An 18,215-nucleotide genomic window follows, 5' to 3' on the forward strand; every position below is an offset into this window, starting at 1 on the left:
GTCCCCAGATGGCCAGGGCATCAGCTGAGCTGCTGGTTGGCATCAAGGGATCCATCGGCAGCAGGGATGAGGAGCAGGTGGTAGAGAGGCTGGATGTGTGGAAACAGGACCAAAAAGAGAACAGAAAGCAGAGAACATTGCTGATTTTCTAGAGAAACTCCAGAAAGTCAAATTCTTTAAACTATAAACCTCAGAGGGGCTGTGGTTAGGAGCCAAACATTGCTGGGTAACAGGGCTATAGGGAGGGCTGCAGGTAGGGTATACCTGTGCCCAGGGAGAGGTGCCTCAAAGCCATGATTCATCTGGAGCCCCCCAAGGAGTGGGGCTGGGTAGGTGGTCCCCTCTGTAGCTGTGCCACAGCTTTGCTGGGTAAGGTTCATTCCTCTGTGTGATGGAAGATGCCATATTATGAGCATAAAATTCCCCTCTGGCTTCATACTCCTTGAAGCAAAATTAAGGCTGACACTCAATATATTCCACCTATACCATTTTTCAATTCTCGGGTTTCCAGAGGTAGCCAGACACCCCAAAATGACACATTCATTCATTCCTCCTGGGGGCCAGCTCCCAAGGGCACCCAGAGCTGCTGCAGAAAGCAAATGGCAGCATTACCTAACGGGGAGGACTTGTTTGCTCAACTGTTATCAGTGTAGGCTTGGCTGCTGGTGTAGGGAGAGTCGACAACACAGGCTGCTAGCAGAGGAACACAAAGCTGTGTTATAAATGGAAATATCAAGCCTCACACAAATAAAATAATCTACCCTGGAGCTGAAGCCGTGCCTGAGACATCATGAAAATGCCTGTTGCGCTAACACTGCTGCTGTACTTGAAGCCGAGCCCCATCGAGCAGGGAAAGCATGCAAACCCGACCCTCCACACCGCTGCAGATTTTGCCAGTGGCATTTGAAATATTTCAGGCACTTCAGACAACTCTCCTTGGACTAAAGCAGAAACTTACCCAATAGGACTTATATTAAAAAAAAAAATCTGTTTATCAAGTTGCAGAACAACAACTATCCATCTAGTTTATTAGATGGAAACAAGAAAAGCAGAGGGAGATTTTGCTGACATTATTTCAACACGGTGCCTTGATTAAGTGACTGTTATGATCAGTGCAAGAGGAAACAACACTAACTCATTATAAGACATTTCCTTGTGCAAAGGCAGAGAAACCATCACAGGAGAGGAACTCTGAACATATTATTATTACTGAGTATTTTGGCTGGCTCGTGCTATGTGGAAACGCCAGTTCTGCCCGGCTGCTTGAGAAGGGCAGCATTTGTCCCCTGCCTTCAGCATGAAAACACAACTCAAATCCCTTCTTGGGAACAAAGGTGCTTCCCAGGAGCCTGGCGTGCTGCCGGCATGCCGAGCGCGTAGCCAAGCAACCGCAGCCAGATCGGGGCTTGCGCCTCACCCGTGATGCTCCAGCCTCCACAAACAATTCTTGCCACGTAGACAAGACCGTGCAGGGTAATGGAAAATTACTGCAGGCTTTCTCTTAAAGGGCGAGAATCTCCTCTGGCGGAGAAGGTTGGTCCGCATCCCGCTTCCCAGCGCACCCCAGGGTAATTTTTTGTTTCCTGCGAGAAAGGCTGCAGTGCGTCACTAGCACGCCGGGGCGTTAATAAAGGCAGATAGCATTTGCATGATATTTCAACTGACTTCAGCGATAAAAAATGTAAAGCAGAGAGCTAAGCAGCACTGAGGAGGGGGGGCGGGGTGGAAAGCTGAGCAGCCAGAGGCAGGAGGTGAACAAGCTGGCAGCCACCTTTCTAAAACTGCTTTCGACACAGCCTCAAACATGGCGACCTTAACACGGCGCAGTTAATATTAGCTGGGAGCTGATGCCAAAATAATCCTCTTGTGCTTGGCAGGCGTGATGTTTTAACAACTGCCTGGCAAATTTCTGCCTGCAGGGCTGCAGGAAGAAAAAAATGCCTTTAAAGAAAGAGCAAACGTACTTTGCCAGTTGTTAGACTATTATCAGGGCAACAGCAATTTTTAAAAGTTATGACCATGTTTACTTCCAGTTTCCAGCGTAAAAGAGAACTTTTTCTGAAGACAGCACTGTGCCTACCTAGCTTAAAATACCAAGATAAAAAGCCACACAAACAGGTATAGTCACACTAAACAGCCCATTCAAGCTATTGCAGTTTCGCCATGTGAAATATCAGAGATTGGCAGACTTACCAGTTGGGCAGGACAACACCTGCCTGACAGGCACACAGAGACAAGAGCTGCCCAGCAAGAGGGCCACCGCACTGCTGCACAAACAGTGCTCTTTGCAACATTCAAAATTAGCTCCTGTATCCATTGCAAGTTTAATTTCATCTCTTCAAGGAGCAAACAACACTGCCTGTTTCTTGAAGCACCTATAGGGAACCAACTGTGTCTAACCTGCATGGAAATGAGGCAAACCCGCTCCTCTTCTATAACCTTTTTGCTCACTGCAGGCAGCTGTGGCCCATGAGGGCCCTGGTTTGGTTCAAAGATGCAACTGTGCTTTCTGCCCTCTCTTGAGCTGCCTGCAATTTAAGGTGTTGCTTGCTAGACCGGTTCTAGGTCAGCTCCTGCAGCAATGTAGCTTTTGCTTTTCCCCCATCTTCATGTTTTAATTAATCTTCTCCTATCGGTTTTTCTCAGATAAACACTGGTTAAAGTCTCAACCCAAATCTTTTCATTTTGTGGTAGCCAGCAAATGAAAATGAAGTCCCTGCACTGAGGTAGGGGACTTCTTTGTAACAGAAACTCCCCCCCTTAAACAGAAACCTTTGTTGTGAAGCTGCTTTCATTGCAAGCTCCACAGGGAACGTCATTACATTTAATAGAGGTTGACCTCATTTTGTAGTCCTCGATATTAAAGCTTATAAGGAGGGAACGTAATTAGAAGCAGTGACTTCTCAACAAAGATATACAGTGCTTGTTGTTGCTGCCTCCTTCTTACCTAAAGATTCATTTAACGCGGCTTGGAAAGAGTAACTTGAAACAGCTTTTGGCAGATAAGCAAACTCAAGTAAAATGCAAAGATCTGGTTTCCAAGAAGCCTTTTACAAGCTGTACAGAGAAATGAAATTAAACCCTTCAACAGCCCACAAGGCTTCCTACAGAGACTCCCTGGAAGAATTGCAAACGTGCATTCCAGGTGAAAGCTAATCTTGGTCTGAGTCTGGAGTTACGTGAAGACGTCTGATGGTGGAGAGGACCGATGGCTGTGCACAGACCTGCCCACGTGGCAGCCTCTGCTCAGCTGGAGGGAACTGCTGGAATTTTCTATTGCATTTCCAAGGCCGTGATCTGAGACAAAGAAAGCGAAAGGGTTTGAGCTCAGTAAACATGCACAAAGGAGTGAATGCAAAGATGCCCCAGCTTTGTTAGCTTTACTAATGCAACCTGGGTTTCCGCACAGTGGACACTGTTGTCACAGGGGAATGGGTAAACACAACCACTGGCTGCCGCTAAATAAATACATTTTCCGAAGCGAGGCAGTGCACTGCAGTACGGGATGTGCCGCGCTGTGCTGGGGCCTCGATGAGCACGGCTGCGTCGGGGCCTTTCACCTTAACGTGTTCTGAGTTTAAAACATCTGTTCTCAGCCTGCTTTTCAAGTAACCCGTATGCTTTTCCCAACTGTAGAAGTCCATTCAAAATACATATTTTGAATTCATTTTCCTAGCTCTTGTGGTGCCTCCATTGCTCTCCCATCTCCTGAGCATCCCTTGCATTTCCCATCCCCTGGGTCCTGCTGGCTAGGTGTCACCTCCCCGCTGAAACACTGGTGTGTTGCTAAGAGAAACTGTCTTTATGAAAAAGAACAATTTCTTGCTAAAAGCACCAGGATCTCTTAAATCTCCCTTTAGATTTTGTGGTTTGAACAAGTGTTTCTGCTTCAGCAAGCCTCAGAACTTCCTGGTTTTTGCACAGTTCTGCCACAAACAACTGAGTTCAGCTCTGCTCAAAACTCAGCTTTGGACTTGGTTTCTTGAAAAATCAAGATAAATTATGGTGTTACCAGCTGAAGCGCTTTCACGTGGTGTTAAATAGAAACTTATTTTCTGTAGCACCACCGCTCCTGGGTCTGTGTGCCCTGCGCGGAGCGCAGCGGTTGCTGCCTACACCTGCAGTCGGTTTGCTCTGCCGACTGTTTGCCCTGTGGTTTGTGGCACAACGAGCATTTCAACAGGAGAAAAGAAGAAAGGCAGCTTCTCCGAGAACAAAATCAGAAACTCCCTGGAGACCACAGCACGGTGGCTTAAAGCAGCCAGTCTTTGTTCCCCAGGAACGGATTTCCACTCCGTACAAGCAAAAGGGATCACAGTCATGAAAAAGGTGGGAGGAAGCCGAGAGCGGGACCACACCAGCCCGTCACAGTCCCAGGGGGCTGGGGTGTGGGGCCGAGAGGACGCTTGGTGGCCAGCAGCTCTCCTCCTGCAGTTCCACAGGGACAGAGGGACCTGATATAGATAAGATGCCTTTAGTCTTGTGTATTACCTTGCCTCCACCCTCAGCAAGGCCAGGGCTATTCTGGCTTAGCTAGTTTTTCCTCTCTCCTTCAGGCACCTCCTATATCAGACTATATCAGATAAAAAACGTTAATAAATCACACCCAACAATTCTCACCACACCTCAAGCAATTAACCCTGTCCTGTGCCAGCGCTGGCTGGGGAAGCCCTGGGCAATGTCCTGGGACTCCAGTAAAGCCGAGGGCTGCCCATTCAGTGCGAAGAAGGTTAGTTCTTTTTGTGTTTATTTTTAGAGCAGTAAGTTATTTTCAAAGAGCCTTTCTGTCAGGCTTGGCCCCATATAAGCTGCCAAGTTGGCTCCTCCAGCTCCGTGGGCATCATTAGCAGGGCTGCCGTGCGATGAAGTGGTGTCAGCACTTCCATTACCGCACCTTTCCCCTGCTCCAGCCCCGCTATAAATGGGACATAAAAATCCAGTTCTGGCAGAAACATTCAAAAGCCAACACGGAAAACAGTCACCACCTTAACCTGATCCTTGCTAAAACTCATCTGTCTGGGGAGAGAAAGTAGGGATTTAAAATATATTTTATCCCTCCCACAGCTAAATCCTGAATTTTAAAATCCAGCTCTATCACACTCAAATTACTCATGGGGAATTTTTTTAGTTAGGTTTGTTTTTTTTTCCTGAAACATATCCGTGGTAAATGGAGAAGTGATCCTTTCCCTCCTCCGCCTCTTCCGCAAGCCAAACGCTTGATTAAAAGCTGACGTTGTCAATCCTACTAATGAAGGCCACAGTTAATAGTCACTTTAACTGGGCACAAATCCATGGTAATGTTGAACGGGTGGGACAGATGTCCTCCTCACCACCCCGGGCCATGCGCGGCCACCCCGGGGTGCTGGGTCAGGGAATTGATTTAGCTGACAACTAACCAGGAGCTTCCAGCCAGCTCAGACCTGGCTGAAACCACCCATCAGCACGAGGCGAGGCACTGTGGTGTTGGGAAACAGTGGCCAGGGCTGGAGGAGAGCAGGACTGTCTTGGCACCAGTGCTTGTGCCTATGGAAGATGTTTTTTAATAACTGGCTTCTATATCAGTTGCTGCTCCAAAAGAAAGTGGCCCCTTCTCTTGTGGAGATGGTTGCTATCAAGGGCCATGCTGTCAGCCAGATCGATGAATTAATCCAGACTCAAACTCATTCTTTTTCCTTTTTTTCTCCTTTCCAGGTGGGTCAGTTCCCTGAGGACAACGGCCAGCACGCAGAAACTGGGAATAGGGGACTGGGACAGAGGCGTGCAAGATGCCTCCCGCCAGCAGCACCAAGGACTCAGGTTGGTGCATGTTGACCCCATAGTGCCACAGCTCTCGGCACGGCCGGTTCCTCTCTCCTAAGCCAGCACACTCCGAGCACACTGTGAGATCAGCAGGGGAACAGAAAGGGCCTGTACCTCTGCGTTGCCTTAATGCCAGAGTAAACGACCATCTAAGGGGGCACATTGGTATAGAGGAATTATAGGAAGAGGAACTATAGAAGGGATCCTACCAACTTGTCATAAATTGAGACCACAATGGATCATAATCCAATTAGAATTTTATTAATTGTAGCAAGTAGAATATGAGCAAATACAGCGCTGGACGGCAGGGGAGTCTGCGCTCCGCCAACTGCCGTACTGAGCAGTTCAAACAGTCTCTCTTTATACATCTTTACTTCCATGTTCAATGAGATAGTGGAGGTACTTTTCGCATGCTTCAGTTGTTGTTAGGGGGTCGTTTCCTGCTTCCTGGTGATATGGGGTTGCTTGTCTTATCTCTGATGGTTATCTTGCATAAGCACGCCTGGGAGGTATTCTTCGCATGCTTTACATTGAGCTTAACATAAGTCTTAATAAACAATACCTTAGTTCAGTTTCTCACAATCCCCCCTTTTTCTTTTTATCCTATTATTGTTTATTAGACACTACTTTCATTTTCGGCACTGCAGGCAAATCTTCTTCCACAATTCCGACATTTATCATAACACTCACAAGGTAATATCTCACAATTACAATCATAGTTCTTATGTGGCATAATGCATTCACAACAATCGTCATCTTCATTAATAGATACACTCTTATATTTTGCTTCAGACCTTGTAGTCAAAATAAGCAATTTAGCTGGGTCAAACCGTTCTTTAATAAAATGTAAAATACAGCGTAATATACAAGGTCCAAATATAAGTCCCAGAATCAACATAATAAGCGGTCCTGCTAAAGCAGACAATGAAGTGGTTAGCCAAGGTGAAACATTAAACCAGCTTTCATACCATAACTTGCCCGCTTCACGATCTTTTTTACGTTGATCTAACCTTTTCCGGAGTTTGGGCTATTATCGATAATAAAACTAACGATATACCAGGAAAAAGGGTGTCTGTCAATTTTTCCAATTTAAGTACACTTTTACCAGTCTTGGGGAAGTTCGACCATAGCTGCTTTTGCGTCTCATTGTTCTGGTTCTTTTCTCCACAGTTTGTTCCTCCTCTGCCTCGCCCGTCGACTCGGTTGCTTCGAGCCACGGGGTGTACCATCTTCTTGGCAGCAAGGGAAATCTTCAGGAGAACAGCTGTTTCAGGCTTTCTGCCTGTTTATATAGGCCTCCCACTTTGCAGCTTTAACTAATGAGACTAAGCAAGACACAGCTAGTACTTCCCTTCTGCACTTTGTAGCCAAAATTTCAACCACAAAGGGGATTGATTCGTTGGAATGGTAACAATAATACTAAGGGTTTATTCCTTTGGCAAAACTTTCCACCATTCATGGGATCCTCGAATAATTTCTTGTTCCGACTCTAATTGTTTTTAATTTCCACTCAGTGAGAGTTCTTTGGGTTTTCCAACACTGTGTGCAAACTCCTATCGGAGGGTATCCATATTCACAGTGTGTCCACCATTTATCCTGGCATACCTTACACTTGCAACGAGCAAATGGATAACAATCGCAGTTCAAATGATTGCATCTAATTTGTATATCTAAAGTGCTTATTAGCTTTTCCTCTATATTCAATATTGTGTTACTACATAAGTTTAGCAATTTCCTTCAACACACTTTGTACGCTTCCATATATAATAGATTAAAAAAAGATAATTATAGCAAATATAAACAGCAATATACACTTTATACCAAAAGGTAATGCGGCAAAATAATCAACTAAAGTTCTTATCATTACGTTATCTTTTCAGAGTTATCTTGGTGTCACCTGGAGTACTGATTACTTTCCAGTGGGGTCTCGTCACTGGGCCTTTAATGCGACTAGCATGAGTCCATCCACGCTCAGCAGTCCGGACAGCTGTTTCATCTTGTTCCTTAGCTCCCATTTGTTCTAGTTTTTCCTTTTCTGCAGACTCAAAACTCAAATTATTACTAACAGGTACTTGTTGCATAGTCAAAATCGTACTATAATTGCCTGCTACTCGTTTTGCTTCTGTATCAGCTGCATTATTTCCTCTAACTTGATAACTCGTGCCTCGCTGGTGTCCCTTTATATGTACAACTGCTATTTTATTTGGTATTTTCAATGCCCCCAGAACTCACCGAATTAATTCTGGGTGTATCAGTTCTTTTCCCTGTGAGTTAACAAATCCTCTCTCCTCCCATATTTTCCCAAAGGTATGTACTACTCCGAACGCATAGCGTGAGTCTGTATATATAGTTCCATCCTTTCCCTTCAGTGACACTAAGGCTTTCCACAATGCGTACAGCTCACAGGCTTGAGCCGACCAGCTGGCACTCAGGGGGCCCGATTCTATTGTCTTAAATTCTCCTTTTGCCCCAATTACTTGTACTTTTTCAGGGGAAACTTTACATCCCTCAGGTATTTGCCTAATAGTCGATTTCTCAGCCCCAGTGTCTACTAAAAAGGTGAACTCTTGTTTATGGGGACCTATTTTTAATTTTATCAAGGGCTCATGATGACTCCGGTCCCCTAAGATATAGAGCCCCTGACTCTCCTATTCCGTTTTTAATATTTCCTCATCCCTGATCCTTTCTCTGCAATTCGTCTTTATATGTCCCTTCTTTCCACAGTAAAAACAACATCTCTGTTCCTTCTTTACTACCACGTTCCCTTGTTTCGTTCCAGCAGATCTGTGTTCACCAGTCCGCCCTTTGCGATCCTCTCTGACTGCTGCTACCATCATTTTTACTTGTCGCTTGCTGCTCTCTTCTTCCCGCTTTACGTAGACTTTCTGAGCTTCCCTCAATAATTCATCCAACCCTCTATTCTGCCAGTCCTCTAACTTTTCAATCTTCTTTCTGATATCTTCCCATGATTTTGCCACAAACTGAGTTTTGAGGAGCGCTTGCCCTAAAGGGTCGTCTGGATTTACCCCAGAATACAGCTGAAGGGCTTTCCTCAGTCGTTCCAGCCACTCAGTAGGGCTCTCATCTTTCTTTTGTATTTCATTAAATGCTTTATTGATATTCTGGCCACGGGGTACTGCTTCTCTAATCCCTTGAATTACTATAGTTCTCAGGTCCTGTATATGAGTTCTATGCACCGGATCCTGATTATCCCAATTAGGTCTTTGGAGTGGCCATTTAATATCTGCTTGGGGTCCCTGGGCATGCTGAGCATCCCACAGTCTCATTCCTGCTCGCCTGATCATATCTCTTTCCTCGGTAGTAAATAATTGACCAAGGATAGATTGCATCTCATCCCAAGTATAAAGGTTTGGTCCCAAAAATTGATCTAATCTTTCTGCCACTCCGAGTGGGTCTTCAATTAGGTTTCCCATCTCGGTTCTTTTAAAATCTCGTAGGTCAGCCGAACTTAGGGGCACAAAAATATATCCATTCACAGGTTGGGGTCCCCCCATGGGCATTTCCCTTAAAGGATACATCTGAGCTGCCCCTTTTTGACTCCTAGTTACGCGTCTAGGAGGAGGGGGAGACCCTTGTTCCGATTCTGGTGGGGGAGTGGGCACTCTGGGGACCTCTGAAGGGGCTGCGGGAGCAGGAGGAGAAATATAAGGAGGGGGGGTTAGAAGGATTTCGTCTAACTCTTCCTTCTTTTTCTTTTGTTCAGTTTTTACTTCATTCAGTGGATAAAGTCTAGCTCTCGGTCTTTCTAACCACACTTCCGCATACTGACTCTCTTCTGGGTTAAGGGGTTTTTTTATTGTTAACCCAGAGGTTTAATTGTTGTCTGACCCAATCCTCTTCTGACCCATAGACTGGCCAAACGACATCTTTAGAAATCTTCTTCCCTCCCCATATCCTAGTACAATATTTTATCATTTTCTGTTTATCTTTCCCTAGGGTTCCAGGGAAATATCTCCAATTGTCTAGGATATATGCCAGAGGGGTATTCTTAGGTACAGTGGGTACCTTTCCCATGGGAGTCGAAGGCTTGCTGCCCTTCGCCCCCATCTTCTGGAATATCCACAAGCGTGCACTCACTCGTTCCCCTTGTTCCTGGCCCAGTCCCTCGCGGGAGATGGGAAACGCAGTACTTAAGGGTCCGCACTCGCCTGGTTCAATATAGCGAACCTCTCACTCGTTATATTCCAGGAAACCCAATCCCGCCCGAACGGTAAACCCGCGAACAAATTCGCCATATACTTACGCGCCCTGCGTCTTCGTCCGGACTCCCGTGCACAGAATTTTTATGGGATTTTACCGGTTTCTCCTTTGCTCATCATTCTAGAATTTAGGTTCGTCGGTAAGGTTGAGGTAAGCTGTCGGTCGCGGGGCCGCGGATTGCCGCGGGGCGCCTCCCCGGAGGACAGAAGCTCACCGTTCCTTATCCGAGTCACGGCACCAAATTGTCATAAATTGAGACCACAATGGATCATAATCCAATTAGAATTTTATTAATTGTAGCAAGTAGAATATGAGCAAATACAGCGCTGGACGGCAGGGGAGTCTGCGCTCCGCCAACTGCCGTACTGAGCAGTTCAAACAGTCTCTCTTTATACATCTTTACTTCCATGTTCAATGAGATAGTGGAGGTACTTTTCGCATGCTTCAGTTGTTGTTAGGGGGTCGTTTCCTGCTTCCTGGTGATATGGGGTTGCTTGTCTTATCTCTGATGGTTATCTTGCATAAGCACGCCTGGGAGGTATTCTTCGCATGCTTTACATTGAGCTTAACATAAGTCTTAATAAACAATACCTTAGTTCAGTTTCTCACAAACTCTTTCACTCTGAAAAAGAAGTTCCCCCACTTCTGGTTTCAATATTTATACATTTTCTAACTCAGCACATATTTCTGTGTAACCCCCAAAAAGGCAAAGTTTGGAAAATTCTGCAGGCTCTTGCCAACAGGAGCTTGCTCTGGTGTGCTGGCATCTGCAACACCAGACTCGCTGAGGATGTTTAGGAGATGCAGAAGGTAGAGATTGTGTGGAGTCCCGTGAGACAGCAGCCAGCTCAGCTCAACCCAGCCCTGTTACCCCACTTTCCTATGGAAACACTGTGCTGCACAATCTGGCAGTGCATCTTACAACACTTTCAGCTCTGTTGCCAAATCCAACCACACTTGAAAGACTTGTAGAAGAACCGAGAAGTTTCTGTGTGTCTCCCAAAACCCCTTCCCCCACCTGACCTCCAATCACTCGAGCTCGGGGTAGGAAGGCTGCGAGCGTGGCCATCTGCCATCCCGCTCGGCAGCAGCTGCCCGGCCGGGCTGCACGTGCATTTTAGCCTGCTAATTAGCATGAGTATCATCACAGCACATACTCTCTCTTGGTGTGGATGTGACGGGAGCATGGAGAGGGAGTCAGGATTTTTGCAGTAATACGGGACACAAATTTGCAGGAAATGAGGCTTTACTTCCTGCTCATGAAGAAACGTGTCCCAGTTGTCTCCTTTTTGGTGTAAATGTGGAGGAATATGCTAGAGGATGCATATTTCTTTGCAGGACACACATAATGCCAGTTTAGCATCCCTGAGAGCACTTGTAAGGGGGAACTGGTATTTTGGCTGATGCCCTCCATCGCAAGGGCATTAGAAGATGGGGAGGTCCCTCAGCAGGCTGGGTCAAACCTCGGCATCCCAGCCTTATCCCTGTTAGCATGGCTGTGCCGCTAAATACCAGCACCAGGGATTCTCCTCTTCCACCGCGGAACTGCAGCTTCCCCTATGTCATCGAGTGTAGTGCAGCGGGTCATCTGGCAAAGCTGTGCCATGACTTGCACCTGGCTAAAATTTGAGCTCCACTGGGAAGAATGACACGTTACCCTGGGCAAACAAAAGACCTTTAATGAAGAAATGAATGTAAATATCAAAGGTAGGCAAGAGATTAAAGCAGTGCTCAGAGGACACTGAGTTTCCCAGCGACTCTGACTTCACCTCTAATGCTGTGGTTTGGCTCACCACTGACCTGCTGGGAGAGTTGCATCAGTTTTCATCCCTGCTGGTCCAGCTTCTGTTAAAGCTATGACTGACGAGGAAGGCAGTCACTCAGGTGGTCCTGCCTGACACATACTTGGAGCCTGGCCTGCGATGAGATGATGTGTGGTGTCTCCTCGCTATCTCACCTGTGTGCAGAAATGCAGGTCTTGCACATGCACCTTTAGAAATTGGTAGACCTCTCTGGAGAAGGAACTGGTTAATATAGGGTACACTGGCCCCATTTCCTTCTTCCAGGTGGATCTGGGACTGCTCTAGCCCCAAGACCCTTACCTGCTGCTGGCTGAGGGAGATGGCGCAGGCAGGTCCACGTCTCAGTCCTGATGTCACTGTGAAGTGCTGAGGTTCCCTGTGTGCCTCATGGATGTAACTATGAAGTACAGAGAGATTAAACCAGACCTGCAATACCATTGCTCTGCCAGGAATTTTGTGACCAAAGCTGAGAGGTGACTATGGCTGTCCTAGGCTAAGAAACAAATAAGCCCTGTGGTTTTCCCCATCTATTTATAAGAATGAAGCATAAGTCATGGCTGTAAGGGTATGTACCACAGGCTTTCTTCTTTAAACACAGAAATATTCTATCGGTGAATAAAACTATTTCAGCAGCCAGGCGTAAGCTGACTCCAAAGGCTGTTGCAATTATGAGTTGTTGCAATTATGAGTAACACAGTCATTTTGGTTGCATAATTTCCTAGTGCTCAAGAATATCCCAACAGAGAAGAAAAAAAAAGAAGTAATGAAAAATGTTACATGTTCTGAGCCAAATTGATGCCAGCAGACTTAAATTCATCCTGTTCTGCGCTGAAGATAAAGCCCTTGCAAATGAGGAGAAAAGAACGTCTGCTTGTCTGGCAATGCTTTCGGTCTAGCACCAACCACAATAGCGCATAAACATCTAGCATATACCTACGTACGTATAGGGGAGCTTCAGACTTGAAATCCAGCCAAAACCAGCACAGTGTGCGAAAAGGAAACACATCTTTGCCACGTTCTGCTTCGTCCATGGCAGTAAATTGGAAACTAATTCTCGCTTATGAGTTGAGACATTCCTATGGCGAAGAAAAAAAAAAAAAAAGTGATCGGGAAGTCAAATGAAAGGGCTGCTAATCTGCCATACTTGCTCTGTGTGTTAACTGCCAGGAGAATTAAACCACATCTGATACTCAAATGGACAGGGTGAAACGAAGGGCAAGGTATGACAGAAAATAGAAGTAAACTCCCACAGATCCGTTTAGGGATCCCAGAGGACAGAGGTAGGAGAGACCTATTTTACCACCCAGCAGGAGCAGCGAGGAGTCCTTAAACCCAGGGCCTGCTAAACCAAACCCTAAAGCACCCTAACACGCCACCAGTGTTTAATAATATCGCCCTTATCACTGTGCCTGGAGCCCGGAGCCCATTCCCAGCCCGCTATACGGCGCAGCGAAGGACCCTCACGGGGGATGCGGAGGTCGGGGGAGGTCGGGGGAGGGCGAGGGGGGTGTGAAATGAAAAACCATCTTTTTGTAGGGGAGAGGAATGCCTGCAGGGGCGGGACTGGGAGCGCAGGAGCGGCGGGAGCCGCCGGCCCCGCTGGAAACCGGCTGCTGCCACCTCGTGGCGTGAGAGCCCGGCCGGGGGGTCCTGCCGCAGAGCTGGGGGCCGTGGGACGGGGAGAAACCCCCCACCCGGGCGTTCGGGGCCAAACTCCCAGAGGGGGAAAAAAGAGCGCGTTTTGCTTCTTTGGAGCATGCAGGATTGCGCCCGGTGTCGCGCCGCTGCTGGGGTCGAACGTGGTTGAAACCCGCGTCCGCAGGCTCTAGGCTGGGTTTCAGAGGGCACCGGGGCAGCTCCCAGCCCGCCGGAGCTCGGGCCGCCCGGGCGGTGGGTGTCCGCGGGGCACCCTCCTGGGAGGGCGTGTGTGCGGGTGTGGACGGCCCGTGTTTTGCCTCAGGCGTACGAGAGAGCGAAACAAGCCGAGAAGCAAGAAGTACTATTACTGAAAGTGAGAAATAAGGTGGTTCCAGAACAGCCTGAACATGTCACGGTGTGCGATGCCGTAAAAACTGAGCAAGATCTGGGTCAGGAGCTCTGAACAAGTCAACTGCCCCCAGTTGTTTGAGTCCTCCTGTTCAGAAAACAAGGATTTTGTGTATTTGTAAGTGCACAAAATGGAGTCAAAGAAATAAATTGTTCAGCACATTCTTTTATTCTTTCTCTTTCTCTTTCTCTTTCTCTTTCTCTTTCTCTTTCTCTTTCTCTTTCTCTTTCTTTCTCTTTCTTTCCTCTTTCTCTCTCTCTTTCCCTTCCCCTTCCCTTTCCCTTCCCTTCTCTCTAAATAAATTGTAGGTCCTTGATTTTTTAAAAAATTTATTTAGGTCAAAAGGGCAATAATACTTTTCTCTGATCTGAACTTTTGTTGTTTTGTTTTTTTTTTTAAATAGAAATTCAGATATCAAGTGTGGCTGTGTCTTGCACAGATTTTAGCATTCTGTAAACATCTTGACATTATAAGGGAAAGGCTCTCACCTGCAGACCTCCAAGGGGTGTGACAAGTGTACTCTGCCCTTCCTGTGCCAAACCTCTCCAAAAGCCTAAGCTGTTGCATTTCAGTGGGTATGTTGTTTCTTCTTGGACCAAATGAAAGCACACTTTGCACAGAAGCTTGTTTTACTATTAGATTTATGGACCGTTACTGTACATATAAAACCAAATCACTGCATTTAAATAGCCTGTGAAATTCTTGCAAACATATGAGAAAACATGTAAGGAACAAAATGGTGAGCATAGCTTTTCCCCTGACATTTTTTCTGCCTGAAGCAAGTGGTGATTCCCCAGCAGCTGGCGCAGAGAGAGTTCCCCCTCCTGTTGAAAATCATCTTTAGCCCCTATCCATCCTTGGGAGATTTGTTGCTATTACCCAGCATTTATGGGGATCAGGCCAACGGTAATGTGAGATACTATAAACAGAAATTTTTAGGTGTATAGAGAAACACAGCACTGGTAATTTATGTCCCTCTCCTTTATTATTTGCAGTGGCTTTACAAAACAAAAGGTCATTAAAAAATTTTTTTTCCCTACTGCAGCATGATTATCCCTGTCAATGGAAATCATCCGGCATGCAAACAATTCACCTGAGTGTCTGTCACTCCACTAAAAGAGCCCAAAGCCCCCATATCCTGGGATAATTTTATTGTCTGCTGCAAGGGATCAGTAATCTGACCATTTTTAAGAGGGTGAGATGCTCCTGCCTGGCAGGCAGATGATCCCGTACTGTGCTAAGGCACCACGTGTGCACTGCAAACAGCGGCAGCTGCCTCGGGAAGGACTTCCCAGGAGCATCAGGTGGGCACCACATCGAGTCTCATCCAGAACTTGCACTGTGTAGAAATGTCTCCTGTAAGTGGGGTAAATGCTCGTAATAGATAGCAAAGCTAGTGGGCTTTTCAGACCAGTTTGAGAAATAATTGAGCCTGCACTGAATGGCTGTATTATACCATGTACCAACCTGCACCAGCATTTTCACCTATTACACGGTATTTACACTTTTTTGAGGACTTTGCTATTTCCCACTTCTTCTCATTTTACCTGATTTGTAATGAGTAGCCCAGGTTTTATAAAATGGAAGGTGTTGAAGTAAGAAACATTTAAAAAGCTCTATTTTCCAAGTGTCAAAAATCTCTCCAGCTTGCCAAAACATGGCCATGCATGTAAACACACTGTTCCTCAACAGAGAGGAGGAGTTGAGAACAACAACTTGGGGGCAGCAACAGAGCTGGCTGTAACAGAAGGTTTCTACTTCCTAGGGCCTCAAAAAGGAGCCAGTGACAGTAACTGGATCAGGCTGAAAGCAAAAATGCTTGATTTTTTGTATGAATTAGCAACCCAAGAAGAGTATGCTCCAGGGCAGGACTTGGTGGCATTCCTCTGCCTCCAGGATGCAGCTCAACCCTCCAGTCCGTCTCTGCTGCAACGTACAACAACACGGAGAGATGTGGGAGTCAGCCTCTGGCAGGCCTGAATGCTCAGGGTTTGCAAGCAATGAGAGTCCCATTGCTGTAGTGCAGAGTGAGATGTAATCCTCCAGATCCCACGAGGGCTTCTACCCCCGCTCGTCTGAACCACCTCCAAAAAACCAAAGCTCTCAGCTCCTTCGAAGCCTCTTCCGCACCGCTCCGTGGCCATAGCTAGCTCGCTCTCTGGGTATATCCCCGCTGTAGGAAGTATTTTCCATGCGTTTAACAGATGGGTAAGCTGAGAGAGGGGATGAAGCACGTCGTTTGGGGCAGAGGTGGAAAGGGAGGTTTGTCTTCCCACTTCTCCATCGTGACCATCCGCTCCATCTGTTAACACTTCAGCACATGATGCCAATCTTCAGTGTGATTCCGATTAGTCTGCAAAGTGCTGCTTGTTGATGTTTTGGTTTGATACTTGGAGAGCTCTGTGGAGATATTTAATTATACAAAATTAATTCCTTTGAGAACAACCTTCTGGCAGCACTTCAGAAAGTGCTAGGGAGCTTCTGTTGTTCTGACACTTTTAAAAATTTTCATTAGCCATTTCCTAATTTATTTTTAAAAGGACAATCAAACGACATCATTCCCCAGGTTAAACGATAGCTGTGACTTGCCTTCCAGCATCGCTATCAGAAGTTGAGGTGCCAGACCTCACCAGAAGACAACTTCCCACAGCTGCCAAGCCCTTGAAAGGTTTCCCTTCTGCCTGTGCTGTCAGAGTCCTCTGGCCTCTTTGTTTTCTGTCCCTTTTTGCCACCTTCAGACCAATTGTGGGCTCTGACGATGACAAGACAGGCATGGTAGGACAGGGGATCATCAGTGGTGACCTTGCTGGCCAGCCCTGCAACATGACATTGCTTACAGCCATCCGATGGGGAGCAGGAGGCAAAGCAGGAGGTGAATGGCTGCCTCCTTCATACCTGCCTTCTCCTTCAGTTGAACTGGGATACTGGTAATTCCTGCGGGACCATCTGCTACTAATTCTGCAAACCTCCCACAGATGAGGGCACAGAAGGGCAAAGTCTTAGTATGATTAAACTTTGTGATCCCCAGAGGTCTGTGTTTGCCATCGTACCCGGGTTGGAGCGGGGAGGAAAATGGCACAGGCTGCAAGTACTGTGCAAAATGCATATTTTAAACCCTGAGCAATCCCCGTAAGCCTCTTCTCTTTCACACTGCAGCCAACCAGGCTCTGGCCACTTGGGCCCAGTTACATCACGGAAGACACCTTTGGGGTCAGTGGCTGGCAGAAAAGCCATGTGAAACTGCGCACCTTCCTTCAATAGAAATTCATTTTCTGTCCCAGCTCCCAGTCCTCTTCTCCCTCTGAGGTTGCATGGGCAGCTCCAGGCTTCCACACAGGTTTCTCAGCCTTGTTTCTGCCTCTGTTGTCTATCAACCACTGTGCAAAATAAAAGTCTCCTTTTTGAGGTTTGCCTTGGCATCTGTGCACTTACATTGGCACAGAGCATCTCATGGTTTCATTGTACGAAGTGAAGGGTTGAAGCAGCACCAAAAGGTACAAGGTTTAGCCCTCTTCTGGCATAGCCTGAGCAATGCACCAGTAACAAAGGGATGCACGGCATGATGCCCATTTTATTCGGTCTCCTCAGTTCCTTTAGATCGTCTCCAAATTAAATTAGGATTTATGTGCATCTTTAAAAAAATCTGCCCATATCAAGCCATAAAGGAAGAAGGAATCTGTACTTAAACGCTTAATTAGGGGACGTCTGCAGAGTGCTCTGCGAATGGGATGGTGCTGGAATATGCTATGCATTTGGTATTTAAATATAGCTGTATACACACCCTCAGCCTCCTGAACTGCTTAAAACCTCCCAGCAGGTGATCACAAGCCTTTCTATAATTGAAATGAACTTAATCCTGACAAAAATGTAGCATCAGCTGTTGTGAAATCTGTGGCTGCTCTCCAAGTATTTCTTATATTACCTTGGTCTGTATATTAAAGCGAGAATGCTGTGTTGCAGAATCCTGCCACAGAGTGTCTCTTACAAGAGAGCTGCTGTGTTTTAGATTTAAGGGCTTTGTTGTATTTTTCATAAGAACACTTTTTGCTTGTGTGATGATTGCCATGCAAAGATCTGAGCTGCTCAGATATTTCTTAATTAGGGCCTGCAACAACCCTCTGAAGTGAAAGGTAAATATGGGCATTCTCTCTTTCTCACACACACACTACAGCCACACATACGGGCAGTCGCCTCTACGGTGGGCTGAAGAAGCAGGGCTGCATTTGGAGGTGAAGGAATTGAGCTGCCAGCCCAGAGGGTGTACGCAGGACGTTGAGAAGAGGTAGCAGCCAGCCACAAGAAGATATAAGAACTTACTGTAGCTGCCCTCCTAACTTAACCTTTGT

General features: G+C 46.5%; 1 long non-coding RNA gene across 1 annotated transcript; it reads left to right on the forward strand.

The window, feature by feature from the left end:
• The first annotated feature begins 660 nt into the window (after window positions 1-660).
• Window positions 661-17,825, forward strand: LOC135314271 (uncharacterized). Its single transcript, XR_010373726.1, has 4 exons — window positions 661-1,568; window positions 5,692-5,796; window positions 14,273-14,444; window positions 15,635-17,825. It is a non-coding gene; the product is annotated as an uncharacterized LOC135314271 (long non-coding RNA).
• Window positions 17,826-18,215: the final 390 nt, after the last annotated feature.

Source organism: Phalacrocorax carbo, chromosome 7 (assembly GCF_963921805.1).
Source record: "Phalacrocorax carbo chromosome 7, bPhaCar2.1, whole genome shotgun sequence".
NCBI classification, from domain to species: domain Eukaryota; kingdom Metazoa; phylum Chordata; class Aves; order Suliformes; family Phalacrocoracidae; genus Phalacrocorax; species Phalacrocorax carbo.